Source organism: Cyprinodon tularosa, unplaced genomic scaffold (assembly GCF_016077235.1).
Source record: "Cyprinodon tularosa strain WSP-4 unplaced genomic scaffold, ASM1607723v1 ctg638, whole genome shotgun sequence".
Taxonomy (NCBI): Eukaryota; Metazoa; Chordata; class Actinopteri; order Cyprinodontiformes; family Cyprinodontidae; genus Cyprinodon; species Cyprinodon tularosa.
Genome location: NW_024039383.1, coordinates 528,571 through 546,641, shown reverse-complemented (window position 1 = coordinate 546,641; position 18,071 = coordinate 528,571). Strand labels below are relative to the sequence as shown.

The 18,071-nt window shown below is 40.0% G+C and overlaps 1 protein-coding gene across 2 annotated transcripts in view; it reads right to left on the bottom strand.

Moving 5' to 3' along the window:
- map1aa (microtubule-associated protein 1Aa) overlaps window positions 1–18,071 on the bottom strand; it is a 58,943-nt gene that overhangs the window by 33,238 nt on the left and 7,634 nt on the right. Inside the window, exon 1 of one of the 2 annotated variants that reach the window (XM_038308491.1) lies at window positions 380–456. The exons of the other annotated variant lie outside the window; for it this stretch is intronic. The gene's annotated coding sequence lies outside the window, so the exon portion shown is untranslated. Of the gene's footprint in view, window positions 1–379; window positions 457–18,071 lie in introns of those variants that run through there. 2 annotated transcript variants of the gene reach the window in all.

The following is an 18,071-nucleotide window of genomic DNA, read 5'->3' as shown; positions in this document are numbered from 1 at the left end:
AAAATAGAAAAAAATAGACATAAAAATGCATAACATGTAAATATAAAAGAGAAATGAACCAGCTGCGTGCAGAGAAATGCAAGAATGACTCTGATGAAAATCCATGGATTTTTTTCTCCATGATCCAATTTTACTCACATTTGATGACGCGATTCGCTGAACACTGAAGCTCATATATTTACAGATTTTCCAGCCGATGATGACAGAATTCTTTAGATAAATAAAAAGGAAAAGAAGCAAGCAGCATAATCTAAGCCTCTCTACACGCAGCCCTGCGCGTCTCCGTCTGATGGAGGGATGGCTGGAGGGACAGACAGAGGCTGTCCGACCTGCTCTGATGGATGGACTGATGGATGTGTCTGTGGAGGGGGGCTCTTACCGTCCTTAAGCGCTGTGGAAGGAGCAGGGAGGGGTCCTGATGCTGCAGCAGCGGATGAGGATGAAGGCTGAGTGGTCTGGATCGGTTCGACCTCCCGCACCGAGCTATTGCCTCATGCTGCCTTCAGGAGCCCCTCGGAAATAACTAAATCGTTCCTGACTGTAAATTCCGCGTCCCCCCAGTGAGCATTCTGTTGCTTTTAGCGCTGACAAATAAGGCAACATAGTCTGCGTGTTACGTTTTTTTTATTACTATTATTTGTTGTTTATTTGTCTAAGAAGAACAATAGATCAACGCCACTTCATCTAGGTCAAAGACAGGGGTGGGTTGTAACCAGTGGCGGTTCTAGATCAAATGTACCAGGGGGCCAGGAGGGGGCTAGATTGTTTTCAATATTTAGTCTATTCTCGGATGGCTACATCTGAATTCTACTAGAGTAAAAACATCATGATGTGGTACTACTCTTATTGAGTAAAACTTTTGGGTACCTCAGATCAAAGGTTAGAGAAGATCAGGTTTTTATTGAAACTTAAAGAATTTCATGCAATTTATTACAGATATTTATACTGGATAACCAAATCAACTTGACGGAAATAGGCTACTGTAGATTTTTTCTGCTTTTGTTGAAGGAGACCATTTTTTAATTTTTTTTATTTGTTTGGTGCTTTTTTGGTTAATGCTACTGTGTTTAAAAGAAAAAACATGTTTTTCTTTTAAGGGTGACAATTTATAAGTGACTCATTAAAAATGTTTTACTTACATAAAAAATTTTTTTCCTTTTCTCATTTCTTCATGGCTGCAGACAAAGGCTTATTAGACTTTTAATCTCATTTGATTTGTTTGAATATTCTTTATGAATAATGTCCAGTCAATTCATTACTAGAATAAAAAGATAAAGCACCACAGTACTGCTCAACTTAAGCTTTGGATGAATCCTGTTATCATCATAAATAAAGCCACAGGTTTTTTTTTATTGTATGTGGTATTTGTGCAGTTAGAGTTAAAGTAGAAGTAACTACATTTTATTTTATTTTTAGTTTGGTCAAAAAAAACCAACTTTTATCAGGTAGTCATTCGACTGAATTGATCCTCATTCAAAAGGAAAGGAAAACATAAAAATGTTATCTCTTTTAAATGTAGTTTTCAAGGTGTCATTACTATTTACATGAAAACACTGAATACAAACTCTTGTCTAAATTCTGAGAGTACCATGAGGACAGTATGTTTGTAATTAACCTGCATTGTTAAAAGAAGATTGAAGGCCTTATTGTTTAGTGGGAACTTAGAAGATTATTCTGGGAGAGGAGCTTTGAAAACACCATATGCTGGGAGGAGCCAAGACAAACTGAAATAGATTTTGACCCACCGTGCACACTGAAGTAAAATATTTCATCCCTGCAGGCAGATTAACAAAATCTGATCAAAGCAAGCAGATCTGTCATTGAGACAGAAGTTTAAATCATAGCCTTTGTCTTTAAATATGCTGACTCAGACATGGCTGGATATAGGAAATTTGGGATCCTAAATAAAGACAGGCAGGGGGCCCTATTAATTGAGAAGACAACAATTAAAATAGACCCATTATACAGATACACACATTTTAATAGGCATACATTATTTGTTCTATGTGTTGTCCCTCTCTTCTTGTCCCTTTTTTTTTAGTTGTTTCCATGCTGTCTCAAAAAGAATGAAGGATTTTTTCCAAGCACTAAGCTCACTTTGCTGAAGTTATATTGACGGAAAAAAAAGCAACTCAAACATTTGACCCAAATATATATCTATATATATATATATATATATATATATATATATATATATATGCTATATATATATATATATATAGCATGCATTACATGCATAGACATGTAACATGTAAATACTGTAATATAATGTAATACTTGGATATTACATTTAGCATTTTTGGCACATCTGTATTACTATGCTCCATTAACAAATTAATTTTATTGTGATTGATTTGTATAATATGTTATATTTCATGATTTATAGACTTCATTGACTTCATAATGACTATGCAATGTGATTTACCTGTTTATTTTCTATTATAATTTAAAGTAATCTACTTTTGCTATGAAACAGCAAATGTGTGTCAAAGTGATAAATTTATCTTTATTTTAAAAGTCTTAAGTCACCCTGAAAATGAGAACATCATCGTTGTACTATCCTGTAGCGCACATATTGTTTACATTGTGATCGGTCTAACTAGGGAGTACCAATATGGAGGCCGGTGGCTTCACTTCAATCCCGTACTACGAATCAGAAATCCAGTGAATAAATAGAGATCAGTGGGCCTGAGACACACTTAATATAATAAGCGTTCTGATGGCATTTTAGCGGAAGGATTTTTATCTAAAACATAATCAATGTGCACAAATAAGGAATAGTTGCATTAACCATACATGTACACAGAGTTTTATGAGACCCCCAGGAATTTGGGGGCCTAGGTAGTATTGCCTAATGGTAAATCCCCCCTGGACTCAGATATCCTCTGCTACTGACAAAGCCATGAAGAAAGAAAAAAAAAACATTAAGCTTACAGATGCCCAAACAGACTGACGCCAGATTCAAGAGATTCAAAATGGGACCCAAATGTGGCATCAGGAATGCCCTTCACTCCAGGTAGTTTCATACTTTTCACACATTTTTTTCTTTTCTTTTTCTTTTCTTTTTTTTTTTCTTCTTTTTTTGTATTTCAACTGCAAAATAAATTGACATCCAGAGTGTGGACACACCTGGCTAAGTTTATTATGTATATGAGACCCTTTCTTTGGCCTTCAAGAGGTCCCAGACTGTCTTTGATCCTTAATGAAACTCCATGCACCTTATCTGTGAGCCTTAGCTGAACCAAAATCCAGACAAAAAGATGAAACTGTCTCAGCTCCTGTTTAATTGTCGAGATGACTACTGTCTGGACACTTTGCTTTATTTAATCTTTGTTCCTTAAATAACACAACATCAAATGGAGAGAGATTTTCTTTGATGCAGAGAATGTTTCACTGTCAAAGAAACAATTTTAGGGTTGCAGCCAGGAGAAAAAAACAGAAAAAACATCTCAGAGTTTATAATTAGATTTCTTTTAATGAATAAGTGAACTAAATGTTGATACAGCAAGACATAATCCTGCAAACTTCCTAAAATTGAAGAAAAAAGATAAACCTGCCCTGTTAATGTATTATACAGGTAACTATTAACTTAACTGTAACCAGGTGTTGAGCTCAGTTTTTTAAGATTTTTCTCACAGTTTATTATTGATTTATATATCAAATATTTCAACATTTTTAGTTTAAGAATATGTTAGTTAAACCCGCTTAAATGTTTATCTCCTGTTAATAAATCAGTACCTGCAGCAGTAACCAACAAAATAAACGTTTGGACGAAATCTTTTTCACATAATGCATATTCTGCACTTAAACAGGTATAGGCATTTCAGAGGCAGCTTATGTCTTACAATCAATGTGTTAACAAATATACAAAGAGCAAAGTTGTTGTCATGATGGGTTCACTAAAGCGACCCAAGAATGCAGAACACCACTGACGGACACAGGGATGAAAGTTTAACAAGTTTATTGATGCAAAAGCACACAGAATATACTGGTTCAGGTTCGGGGCCTGGATACTGGTTCACCGGAGTCTGCGTGAGAGACAGTTCAGTTAGCGTTGCCAACAGAGGTTTGATTTCCTGAAGTTTACTGACTGTACCTTGAGGGTTCTTGAGGTTAGCTTTGGGAGGGTCTCTGTTGGATCTGGAGAAGAGTTCATCAGCAGAGTCCGTTTGCTGCTTCAGCGTCTCACGTCTAATATGAACAGACCTTGGTTTAGGGTTTCCCAGCTCTAGTCCAGAGCTGCTTGGAAGTTCTCTGTGATTCTTCAGGTTTGGCTCTGAGGGTCGGCTCGGCAGGTTAGCTCTTCCTGAGCTTTCACAGAGGCACAGGTTTCCTGGAAGACAGAGACAAGGGTTAGAATCCAAGCTGGATTCAAAAGTCATAGAGTAACACTGAGGATCTAGGCTTAAGCGCTGACCAACTGGAACAACACTGCGGCGTTGAGGCAAGGTCTGAAGACAGCTTAAGTAGTGGATCCTCTGATGATCTTGATGAGCTGCAGCTGTGCAGGAGGCTCCCTCAGAGGATCCACGGCGGACTCTGCTGGAGAAAGGTGGAATTTCTCCAGCTCCCAACAGTACCCCCCCCTCAACGACCGCCCCTTGGCGGTCCGGAAGAGGTTGATGGGCAGGAACGCTCGTACTCCTCGATAAGGGTAGGATCGAGGATGTACGAGCCCGGAACCCACTGGCGATCCTCCGGTCCGTAGCCCTCCCAGTCGACGAGGTGCTGCCATCCGCGACCTCGTCGACGGGAGTCCACAATGCGGCGGACAGTGAAGGCCGGATGACCATCGACCTCCAGGGCGGGTGGTGGGGAGTCGGACGGTGGGCACAGAGGGCTCGAAGAGACAGGCTTGACTTGGGACACGTGGAAGGTAGGGTGGATACGGAGGGACTGAGGTAGTTGGAGACGGACGGCTGAGGGGTTGATGACACGAGTGATCTTGTAGGGCCCGATGAACCTAGGAGAGAGCTTTCGAGACATCCCCTTGAGGGGAATGTCTCGAGTGGACAGCCATACCTCCTGGCCCTCAGTGTACTCGGGGGCGGGGCGTCTCCTGGCGTCGGCGAAGTGTTTACTGGACTCTGTTGACCGGTTGAGGGTGGCGATGGTTTCTCTCCAAATTCTTTGGCAACGGCGGATGTGTTGGTTTACGGACTGGACCGAAATCTCTCTCTCGTCTGCGGGGAAAAGAGGTGGTTGATAGCCGAGACTAACCTGGAATGGGGATTGTCCGGTGGATGCAGATCTGAGGGAGTTGTGTGCGTATTCTATCCAAGGGAGAAATTGGCTCCAGTCCACGGGATTGTTTGAGGTGAGGCAGCGAAGGGTTGATTCCAACTGCTGGTTCATTCTCTCAGTCTGACCATTAGATTGGGGGTGGTAACCAGAGGTGAGAGAGGGTTTGCAGCCGAGGGCAGAACAGAAAGCCTTCCAGACCTGGGAAATGAACTGAGGGCCTCTGTCTGAGAGGATCTCTTGGGGAATGCCGTGTAGCCGGAAAACAAGCTTGATAAGGAGCTGGGCTGTCTGGAAGGCCGTGGGAAGTTTTCTAAGGGGAATAAGATGGCAGGACTTCGAGAAACTGTCAACAATGGTGAATATGGTGGACATACCTCGAGAGACAGGGAGGCCGGTGACAAAATCAATGGCTATATGGGACCAAGGATGCAACGGAACAGGAAGCGGCTGGAGCAGGCCAGAAGGAGGTTGGTGTGAGGCTTTGTTACGGGCACATGTGGGGCAAGCCAACACATACTCCTTGACGTCCCTATGGAGAGTGGGCCACCAGAAGCGTCTTGAGATGAGGGCTACAGTTCTGCTGACTCCTGGATGAGCAGAGAACTTGGTGGCGTGCATCCAATGGATGAGACGGGACCTGACGGAAGATGGAACATAGGTTCGGTTAGTGGGACCGTTACCTGGATCGGGTTCAGTGGCCAGGGCTGAGTTGATGAGGTCAGTTATTTCCCAGTTGACCACCCCCACTGTGCAGGAAGCCGGAAGAACAGGTTCAGGTGTCTCGGGATGATCGACGGAGTAGAGACGAGAGAGAGAATCGGGCTTGACATTTTTGGCTCCGGGTCTGTAGGAGATGATGAGATTGAACCGAGAGAAGAAAATTGACCACCTGGATTGGCAAGGATTAGCCTGTTTGGTTGACTGGATGTAAGCCAGGTTCTTGTGGTCAGTCCATACAAGAACCGGATGCTCAGCCAATGTCTCCATTCTTCCAACGCCAGTTTAATGGCCAGAAGCTCTCGGTCACCCATATCGTAATTTTGCTCTGCAGAAGAAAGTCTACGGGAGAAGAAAGCACAAGGGTGTATCTTTTGATCTGAATCTAGTCTCTGGGATAGGACTGCTCCAACACCAGAATCTGAAGCATCCACCTCAAGAATAAACTGCTTTGCTGGGTCAGGTTGCATAAGCACAGGTGCTCTGGAAAACAAGGATTTTAATTTATCAAACGCTGCTTGAGCCTCAGGAGTCCACTGAAAAATGCGTTTGACAGAGGTCAGAGAAGTTAATGGAAGGGCGGTCTGGCTGTAGTTTCTGATAAACCGACGATAGAAGTTAGCAAAACCTAAAAACCTTTGTAGCTGTTTGCGGTTCTCTGGAACTGGCCAGTCTAAAACTGCCTTTATCTTGTCCTCAGATGGTTTTACCTGGCCGCCCTCGAGCACAAACCCCAAAAAGGTGACTGAAGGCTGGTGAAATTCGCACTTCTCGGCTTTCACGAACAGCTTGTTCTCCAGTAGTCTCTGCAAAACAAGGCGGACATGTTTCTTGTGTTCATCGAGGTTCTTGGAGTAAATGAGAATGTCGTCAATGTACACGAAAACAAATACATTGAGAAAGTCTCTGAGAACATCATTTACGAGGGCCTGGAAGCAGGCTGGAGCGTTAGTTAGACCAAAGGGCATTACTAGGTATTCGAATTGGCCCAAGGGTGTTTTGAAGGCTGTTTTCCATTCGTCGCCTTCACGGATCCTAAGGAGATGATAAGCGTTTCTTAAATCCAGTTTAGAAAACACCGTAGCTCCCTGTACAGGTTCAAACGCAGAGGCAAGGAGAGGAAGTGGGTATTTGTTCTAACTGTAATCTGATTCAAACCTCAATAATCAATACAAGGTCTCAGGGAACCATCCTTCTTCCCCACGAAGAAGAACCCGGCGCCCAATGGAGAGGAAGATGGACGGATTATTCCAGCAGCTAATGATTCGTTGATGTATTTTTCCATGGTTTCTCTTTCGGGCTTGGAAATATTATACAATCTGCTGCTGGGTAGAGGAGCACCAGGTAAAAGTTCAATGGCGCAATCGTATGGTCTGTGTGGAGGTAGGGACGTCGCACTGACCTTACTGAAGACAGGGGCTAGGTCATGGTACTCAGAAGGAACTGAAGAAAGGTCAGGAGAGTCCATCTCCCCCCCACCTCTAGGAGACCCCACCAAGGGGGCAGCAGAACGAAGGCATGTTTCATGGCATGAGATGGACCATGATTCCAGGTGACGTTCAGTCCAGTTAATGTGAGGATTATGCTTCTCCAACCATTCGAAACCGAGCACCAGCGGGGAACATGCAGAGGGAAAAACAAAAAATGTTATAGTCTCTCGGTGGTTACCTGACAGAAGTAGCTCGAGGGGCTGAGTTTGATGGGTAACTTGATGGAGTCTTTTTCCGTCAATAGCGGATACACTGAGAGGCTGAGTCAGAGGAATGGTTTCAATTTGGAGTTGCTGGACGAGGTTAGAATCGATTAGGTTACGTTCACAGCCTGAGTCGATGAATGCAGAAAAAGAGAGGTTTTGATTAGCACAGAACAACATGGCAGGAAGTAACAGTCGAGGAGATTTCTTAGTGTTTATCTGGCCCGCCAGACTCCTCAGATCTTCTGGCAGGCCCAGGCTTTTGATTTAGCCGGGCAGGAAGCGATGAAGTGTCCTCTCTCACCACAGTAGATACATAGTTTGCTTAGAAAACGCCTTTGCCTCTCCTCTGGAGTGAGCCTAGTGTGTCCCACCTGCATGGGTTCGACATCCCTTTCGCTCGAATGAGAGGCCTGAATAGGCAACGGTAGAGACTGGGACTTAGGCCTCTGAATGGGCAGCTGCTCTGTAGAGGAAGAACAAACAGTCACGTTATGTGAGGCAGAAGAAAGTGTACCCTGCTTCTTTGAACTGTTTCTGGCACGAATTCTATTATCCAATCTAATGGAGAGGCGAATTAGATCTTCGAGGGTAGCTGGTTCGTCGAGGGTTGCGAGCTCATCCTTAATGTGCTCATTTAATGCCATGAAAAAGGCTCCCTTTAGAGCGCTTTGGTTCCATCCGGAAGCTGCCGCTTTAACCCGGAAGTTAATGGAAAATTCAGCCACCGAAGAGTTTCCCTGTTTTAGGTTGAAAAGAGCTCTGGAGTCTATAGTTTGGTCAGTTTCCTGGTTGAATACCTGGTTAAATTCAGAGATGAAATCAGAGTAATAGCAGTTTAAGCTATCGTCAGCGGCGAATCTTGCCTGAGCCCATTCCAAGGCTCTTCCTGTTAACTGTGAGAGAATAAAAGTTATTTTCTTGTAATCCCTGGAAAAGCTGCCAGGGGAGTTCTGAAAAATCAATCGACATTGAAATAAAAATCCTTTGCAATCTTTCATGTTACCAGAAAATCTTTCTGGGAGACTAGGACGGAACTCTGATGACGTCACTGCTGGTGACCTCGGAGGAGGAACTGGACCCGGAAATGGTTGTTGTGCAGCATTAGCGCTGTTCAGATAATTAGCACAGCTCTGTAGCATGTGGTTATGAGTGTCAACCAGGCGGTATAACTCACGGAGCGTTTGGGTTTGTCCTTGAATTGTGGCATCCTGCTCCTCCAGTCGACGGGTGAGGTGATCTGCTGGGCCTTGAGTTTGGCCGCAGTGTTCAGTCATGATGGGTTCACTAAAGTGACCCAAGAATGCAGAACACCACTGACGGACACAGGGATGAAAGTTTAACAAGTTTATTGATGCAAAAGCACACAGAATATACTGGTTCAGGTTCGGGGCCTGGATACTGGTTCACCGGAGTCTGCGTGAGATACAGTTCAGTTAGCGTTGCCAACAGAGGTTTGATTTCCTGAAGTTTACTGATTGTACCTTGAGGGTTCTTGAGGTTAGCTTTGGCAGGGTCTCTGTTGGATCTGGAGAAGAGTTCATCAGCAGAGTCCGTTTGCTGCTTCAGCGTCTCACGTCTAATATGAACAGACCTTGGTTTAGGGTTTCCCAGCTCTAGTCCAGAGCTGCTTGGAAGTTCTCTGTGATTCTTCAGGTTTGGCTCTGAGGGTCGGCTCGGCAGGTTAGCTCTTCCTGAGCTTTCACAGAGGAGGCACAGGTTTCCTGGAAGACAGAGACAAGGGTTAGAATCCAAGCTGGATTCAAAAGTCATAGAGTAACACTGAGGATCTAGGCTTAAGCGCTGACCAACTGGATCAACACTGCGGCGTTGAGGCAAGGTCTGAAGACAGCTTAAGTAGTGGATCCTCTAATGATCTTGATGAGCTGCAGCTGTGCAGGAGGCTCCCTCAGAGGTTCCACGGCGGACTCTGCTGGAGAAAGGTGGAATTTCTCCAGCTCCCAACAGTTGTACTGCGCTTATGGGCTCATAAATAATTTTACAGAAGTGGATTTCATGTTACATGACAAAATATGGCCCCTCCTTTAACACTTTAATTATTTTTCATATTTTTATTCTTTATCTATTTTATCTATTTTTATTCTTTATCTATTTTATCTATTTTTATTTATTTTATATTTAATGCCCTTTTGTATTGGTCTCCTTTCCTCTAGCTCCTTCCTAGACTGCTCTCCACTTACACCTGCTGCTTATCAGCTCATTAGCCCTGCCTTTGTTCAGTCAGCCATATATACTCTCTCTGTGCTGTCACTCTTTGCTGGTTCCTTGTCATCTGTGGTTCCTCATTGCTGTGGTCTTCCTACCTCGTCTCTGCCTGGCTCCTCATGCTCGGTTTCCCCTGATGTCTCCATGGTTTCTGGCTTATTAACATTTTTAGTTGGATGTCATTTGAAACTTTATTCCACTGATTGCCTTTCACTACTCGATAAATAAAAGGACTTTCCTTTTAACCATGAGTAAACAAAATTAATTTGTTTGAAGAAATTAAAGTGCAACAGAAACAATGCAGCAGTGCACACAGATACGCAGGGAGACTGTTAGATTAGACAGCAGCCTGATATAGAAAATGGCATTGTCTGCATTCAGTGAGACCCAGTGGGCCCTGGGTAATAATTTTTTTTATTTATTTTTTTTATCAGCTGTATTTAACATTTTACCAAGTAGATGCATCCTTTAGTAAAATTTAGCAAACACGTTTTGCAAATAAACTGTATACATGGAAATATTATTGTGCTGTCTACAAGTGTGATGTCCCATGGTTTAACCAGTGTACTGAATTTACATATTTAATTGGTATTTGTTGAATAGCTAGAATAGATATCACTCTGCTAGTATTGAGTATATAACCGTCACCCTCTCACATGCCTCAAATGGAATAGTATAGAAATGCAATCTATTCTTAAATTTTTCAAGATGCAGATTTATATGTTCAGCATTTAGTTAGTTTATTTAACATGTATTCACTTTAGTAGACCACGCCAATGTGGTTTTGTGTTGGGAAAACAGATAAAACTGGGATATGAGTAGCCAGTCAAGCTGAAACAGCTAAATATGTGCACTAGTGGAATAAATTAATTGTGCCACCCATTTTTAAAATTATAATTAATTAGTAAAAGCAGTTCCAACTACAGCTTAAAAATATTCCATTTAAAAACTATGAAATTAGCTAACTAAACTAAATACAGTTGATACTATCTACACATACAAGAAAAATCTGAATCAAAATGGTGGAAAACCATTAGCAATAAAATGATGTCACAGTACGGACAGTTCAGAAAGGATTTTATGTTTGAAAACCAAAGATTATCTTTAAATGTTTGAAGTGAGTTTAAATCAGTTTTAGAATAATTTAGAGCAGTTGGAATGTGTTCAAACCAATACAAGATCAAAGAGGTTATAAAACATTATTGGCTAATAATAATATTTCAAAGGACATTTTTCCTAATCAGAAAAACAATAACCAGATACATAACTAATTCTCTATGTCATGTGATTATTCCTAAGAGGTGTTACAAAATAGGTTAGGAACCCTTGAAATTGCAGAGGGAGCCTTTGTTCATGGCAGGGGACACTCTAACTGAAGGACGATGGCTCTGTTAAAGACAAAGGACATGAAGTAGCTCAATTTAAAGGACTCTTCAGTCATATATATTTTACAAAGTTTAATAAGCAGATTAGAAAACACATAAAACATTGTTATATAAACGCTTATTAAGTAAAATTTCTCACAACTTTATAAATATTGCTGAAAACATGTCAGCATCTGGTTCAAGAACACTATAGCCGTGTCCGAACGTCCGCCCTAACCCCTATATAGAGCACTATATAGGGATAATGTTAGTTAAACTGTTAGCTTTTTAACTAGGCTTTAAAACAACTCAAAATCTCCTGTAATATATTTTAAAATGAGGAATACGAAAAAGTGTTTTGATGAAAACAATTTTCCCTGTCATCACCAGACCTGGTAGAAGGGGTTGATTTCCAGTCTTCAGGAAAGTGGCAGTGGCTGAGCAGCTTGGTACTAGCTACAGCAGCCTTTCATGCTGATCCTTGGCTTTGTAACCAATGATGGAGAAGACCTGGGATGAGCTTTCAATGCAATGCATTAAAGGCAGGAAAATGTAATTTAATCTGGATCAAAGTTTAAAGAATGTCGTTTTATGATACCAAGGACATTCGTTTTCCGTATGCTGACTGTATGGTCAGTGGTTCAAAACTTTTGCGAATTTTGCGTAGGATTTTGCAAAACAGGATTTTGCAGGGGTTCTACATTGAAATTATTCAGACACATGCACTCCAAAAAGTTACATCTAAAAAAAGTAATTTTTTCTTAAAAAGAGTTTTTCTTAAGTTGATTAGGCAAGTGACACTTTGCCAATGGAACAAGACGATTTACATTTAAAACAAGAAAGAAACAATAACATTGTCTTAATCTAAGTGCATATTATCTTATTAATATGATCATTAAAATGAAGGGGAAATACACTTAATGAAACAAACCTTTACTTATTTCTAGATCATTTTTGCAGTGTGCACATCTAGCCAACTTTTGCATAAGTTGAAATGTACAAGTTCCATGAACTCTGTCATTTTCCAACTCACAAGTCTGTATTTTGTGCAACATGGAAATCCTGGGGCCCAAAAGATGAGGCGTGAACTTATTCCAGATCAACTTGCAATTTAGTTATGATGATTTTTAGGTTTGCAGTACTGTTACAGCTCATAATATTTTGCAATGTGCTTTGAACATCATAAAGCTCATCTAATAATGTTTTAGCTGGACTACTGTACTCCACTGAGACCGACTATTTTAGATTTCTGTGCATAGCATTCTGGGAAGGTGACACCATAGAGGCCAAATGGAAGCTGCAGCAGCCATTACATTCTCCAACTCACAGGGAATATTATTGCTTAGGACAAAAATAAACTTAAAATTTTAGATTAAGGATGGTTAAGTTTCAATACATATAATAAGGTGATCAGCCCATTGTACATTTTTTCAATGACCTGCACATGATAATGCACAATATTGTAAGATAACAGCTGCATGGCTCACTGAGGGTGCAGCTAGCAAAATCAGAAGATTTTGGTTAAGGAATCCTAAAACCAACTATATAATATTTTTAATTGGTATCTTAATTCTTCACTTGAGATTAGAGTAGAAAACCCTTAGTTTTTAACATAAATTGGAGAAAAAAGCAGGTTAACTAATCTGTTTAAGATTATAACATTTGACATAGAACTAAAGGGCTTTAGGCTTTTAATCTCTGTGTTATTTTAAGATCTTTCAGAGCACAAGGTAATATCCAGGTGGTCGTAATATACAACATATTAGCCTAAAAATCGAATGAAAAGAGCTGAAAAGCAGCCAAAGAAAGAAAACGGACAATCGGAATGCAGAAAAAACCTTAAATGAAGACTAGCTGATCGGAAAAGCTCTTATCAATTTAACTGGATGTAACTTTTTACATATGGAGATGAAGGAAAAGGCTAATTTAAGTTTACCATAATAAGGCACCCAGGGAATAAATTGATGCTCTTTTACAGATTTTATGTGAATTCAGGAAAAGCAAGTCTTTCTCCGCCTTGTGTTATTAAAACTGCTCTCCACTGACCCCGTTTTTTCTAATGTCTCTTCAATTAGCCTCTTAATAAAACCGAACCACATCACAGCTGCTCCTGCTGAAAAAGCATTATCTCAAATGACTGCTGGTCTCCTCTAAATGTCACACAGCTGTCGGCTGCACAGCTCGGATGGCCAACCTGCCACGCCTTTTTTTCTCCCCTGAATGTGCCAATGATGTCAGGCTTCTCTCTTCTTCCTCCTTTGCCTCTTTACATCACATCTCTTAGATCCTTTAAACATCCACATAGCAGCTAGAAATAGTGTTTTGTTTTCCACACGGTAGTAGTAGGTTCTTTTTATTTCTGGAAAGCACTCTGTAATAAGGTGCATTTAGGTTTTGAATGAAGCTGCTTGTCTAAAGGTCAACAGTTTTATCTTCAGTGAGCCTGAACTGTGCAACAACAATTGTACATGGAAACTGTATTATGGTAGATGTCAATCAAAACTGAAGTTTATGATTGTAAACAACGTGTATTACTATGAAGACGACCAAACAGATTTCTACTTTTTATGCTGTAAGTTACACTTAAATATTCTGGTATACAAAAGATCACCTAAGTAAATAGAAAATCTAGTTTTCTAAAAGTGAAAATGTAAAAAAGATGTACGTGCTCCTCCTGGATCGTCGCCACAAACTCATCCAGGAGGAGCATGTCTTGCAAGTCAGTGGCAAATTGGCTTGAGATGACATGTGACCTGGAGCTATATAAATAAACTGAATTAAAAGCTCTCCACTGCATCTTGGCAACTTATCACAGATTCTGGGGAAGTTTCACTTGTCAAACCCATGCCTGATTATTTTAAAACCTTGAAAAAAAAATAGTCAAAACAAATTAATTAATATAAGATATGTTTAAAGATATAAAAGCCCACAATCTAAAGAATAAAAAACACTAACATCTATCAGTCTAGAAAGAGTAGTAAATATACTCTTAAGGTTTTGGACTCAAGAGGAATACAGTTGCTGTCAACAAATTAAGAAAATATTGACCAGCAAGAGGAGTTCATGTATTGCCATCATGTGGTTAAGCTGTTATACAACCATAAGTGATTTCAAATGGCTATGTGCCATTTAGTCCTTGAAGATAAAGAACTTGAATATGACCTTTGATTAGCTACATGGTGAGATAAACATGGCTACATTTGAGTCCTGTGGCTGTCACAGCCACAGGACTCAAATTTTATTGCGATATCTTTCACTACTTCAAGGCTGAGCATCTAAAGTCGTTGTCTGAGGTGCTGATTTCTTTAGAAGGGAATTTAACAACATCCAACTTTGCTTATCTAGAGGGTCAAAAGTACAACATCTACAACCCTACAGTCCCCAGTATCTCATAGTAGTAGTTACGTAGTTAAGGTTTAGCGTTTATGATTCAACAATTAGAAACTGAGACTGGGCAACAATTACCTGAGAGTGTTTTAGGGCCAGAACCATTGCAGCATGAGGACAGGATATTGCTTCTGCGGCTTCACATCGAAGAAGTCACCTAAGATGGTTTAGGGATCTGATTAGGAGGATATCTGACCCACTACCTTCGGACATTTTCTGGACCACTGGGGCAGTTTTGGGGAGATTAACAGTCATTTCAGAACTTATTAACTTCATTTCATAAAAGTTAATGACAGTGAAAGACTGCCTTAATGTTTACTCATTATTTAGGAAATGAGTTGAAGAAAAAATTTAAAAAAGATATTACTCAATGACATTAATTAAAACTTATGTAATTACAGGCTCTTAAATGAGATATTTACACGACACACAGTGAAGATGGCCAGCTATGACAGCTGCACTGACTGTGATTGCCTGTTTAACTGCAAAAGCAGCATTTTCCCTGCCACCCATGCCTGCAGCCTCTCTTCTTTCTGGTGTAGTTCACGATTCAATCAAAACTCAGTACTCATGAATTTCTTCTGTTTAAAGCAGGTATGATTAAATCAGGTGCATGAGCCCTTAATCAACGCTAAAGTTTTTTTAGTAGCAACCCTCAAAAGTAAAATAATTTATTATATATTTATATTATATCTTATCTGAAAATAAAAAGCCTTAAACTGGTTTATATGTTTGGATTTAAAAAAAGATGTGCAAACCTTTTGGGTGCGCAAGTTGGATCTACTATCTAGTCATAGTCAGAATTGCTTCTATAACATGGGAAAACTGCAGCCGCAAAACAAAAAGAAGTGAAATTTGTCATTTATTTGTTTAAATCAAAATGTTATAAAGAAGATAGGTGGTTTAAAAGGGGTGTGAAGGAAGCCATTTATGTCAAGAGAGAAAAAACAACCTTAAATAGAGGGGGTGGTCTCAGGTTCCAGCTCTCAAAAACCTACAATGCAGCAATAGAGTTGATTCCTTCCAACTATCATCTCAATCCTTATTGCCATGCAGGGAACCAAAACATCTTGCCTGATCAGCCAGGCCAACAAGGACCCCAATGACTTCGCTTTCAGGGACATAGACCAGTATCAGGTATTGCAGGCCAAATGTTATGCTTATTCCAACTAAACAAATAATATATCTGATTTAAAAGCATTAATTTCACTTTAACTAGAATTAAAAATCCCTAACCATGGAAAAGATCAACTGAAACAGTGGGTTACAAAGTAAACATTCACTTTCTATCAAAGGTAATAGTGTCAAACTTACTAACTTAAATGTGACCTCATCAGCTCAATTAACTCAATGTAGTTTTCATCCGTGGAATAAATGGAGAAACTTTGAACTATGAGCAATTTCAGGTTAGGTTTGTTAAGAAACCAATTTTAGGATAAGGTCTTATCTGCTAATTGCTACAGTTGTAATGACCAAATGTTTATTACTTTAGTTACAATAAGCTATACATATTGCTATGTGGTTAATACATAGAGTTGCAACAAAGTCAAATTAACAATAATCAAAATCTCTTGTTTGGATTAAAATAATACTTTTTTGTAGCATGTAGTATTCATCGAAACTGTGACATTTGAACTGAGAATGTTATCTGCTAAAGGACATACATCATCAGGATGCTGATTCGCTGAGGGTTTTAGTTAAACTGTGAAGGTTCTTGGGAACAGGCACCTCTGTATGACAAATTAATGCGTGTGTGTACTTGAAAAGATGTGGTCAGGTACCCAGCCCCTAAAAGTAGGGTGGATAAAATTGAGGCTTTTTTTTGTATTATTAGTTCAACTTTGGTTCCATCTAGGGAGATGCTGTCCAAACTAAACTATAACACCAACATAAATTGCCTGCAAAGTGGTGCAGTTTGTAGCCATGAGGAGGGCTGGGGTTTAGTCCCTGCTTTAGGGTCTTTCTGAATGGAGTTTTTATGTTCTCCACATACATGCATGGGCTCTCTCTGAAAGTATTCTGGCTTCTTTCCACAGACCAAAACATTACACTTAGGTCGATTGGTGACTCTAGATTGCCCCGGGGTGTCAATGGTTGCATGTCTTTATGTTTCCCTGTGATAGTGTGATGACCTTTCCTGGTTGTAGCCTGCCTTTTGCCCACAGACTGCTAGAGATATAGGCACCAGGCCCCAGGGACCCTGAAGGACAAGTGGTAGGAGACAGATGGATAAATGCAAATGGCTAGTACCTGCAATGTGATAGTAGTTTTAATCAAACTAAAAACAATCGATGGTGCAGTTTCTACATCCACATTTATCATGTTTTGAAGTCAGGTGCAACCTTGCACAAAAAATGTCTGCTGTGGCAAGGCTGGAGACATAGGCACAATGAAGACATTCTGTGCACATCTCAACATATTTGGTCTGTCAGAAGAAAGACATTATAATTCATTAGTCTGTTTTAAGTGGCTTCTGCATTTATTTAGCTTCCTCCCAAGAACAGTTGACAATTTTTTACATTGAAAGGTGCTCAAAAAAAAAAAGAACCACAAGGGACACCACATGACTTGACCTAACACATACAGTACAACATGTTGTAAAGGTTCAAGGCGTTCAAAGGCATTCTTCTTTTCAGTATGTCTTATAATTAATATCAAAATTACAATTAAACAATCAGAAAGCTGGCAAGATTTAAAGCTGCATCTTAATTTTGTAGGTTAGCTTCTGAAGGTTTCATCTTTACTGAGCACACTGAAATACTTTATCTTGCATCGAAGTGGTTCTTCAGATATAAATCCCCAGAGAAAGACTATAGTGATCCAAACATGCAGCTTGGAAGAAAAATCTTTAAAATAAAACCTCTTCTGTTGATTCAGCAGCTCAAAATTAGATTGACCTACAAAGATAAAATGTCATAAAGAACAGACTGAAATTAAATTACATGAGCTTTAAAAGCTATAAATGATGCAATTTTCACATGTTAGGGACGCTTGCTGTTTCTGCTGTATTATATCACTGTCACTCATAATACCTACCTGTATAACTTTTTACAATTAATTTGCTCCTCTTTCCCTATTAAGTAACTTATTGGTTGCACTCGAGGTGGGATACCAGGAATTGGGTTTGAGAAGTCAGAGAGATGTCAGTTTGGTGAATCAGTTAACCAGACATACAAACTATTCAGGGAAGAATCTACATCATCTAAACAAATCAACCCTTTCCAAATCTATTTTATGTTAATAAAGACCTCAATAAAAAGCAAAGAATATATATATATATAAATAAATTAGGTCTGACTGACTACTTTTGCAGAATGCTGCATGCTATACACATATACACAAATATCAGATATGCGGTGTGGGATAATATTTGCACACAGGATCTTCTGGATCCACTGAGGGATCTCTGATTCCACCCAGTGCTTTCTGCCAGCCATTAA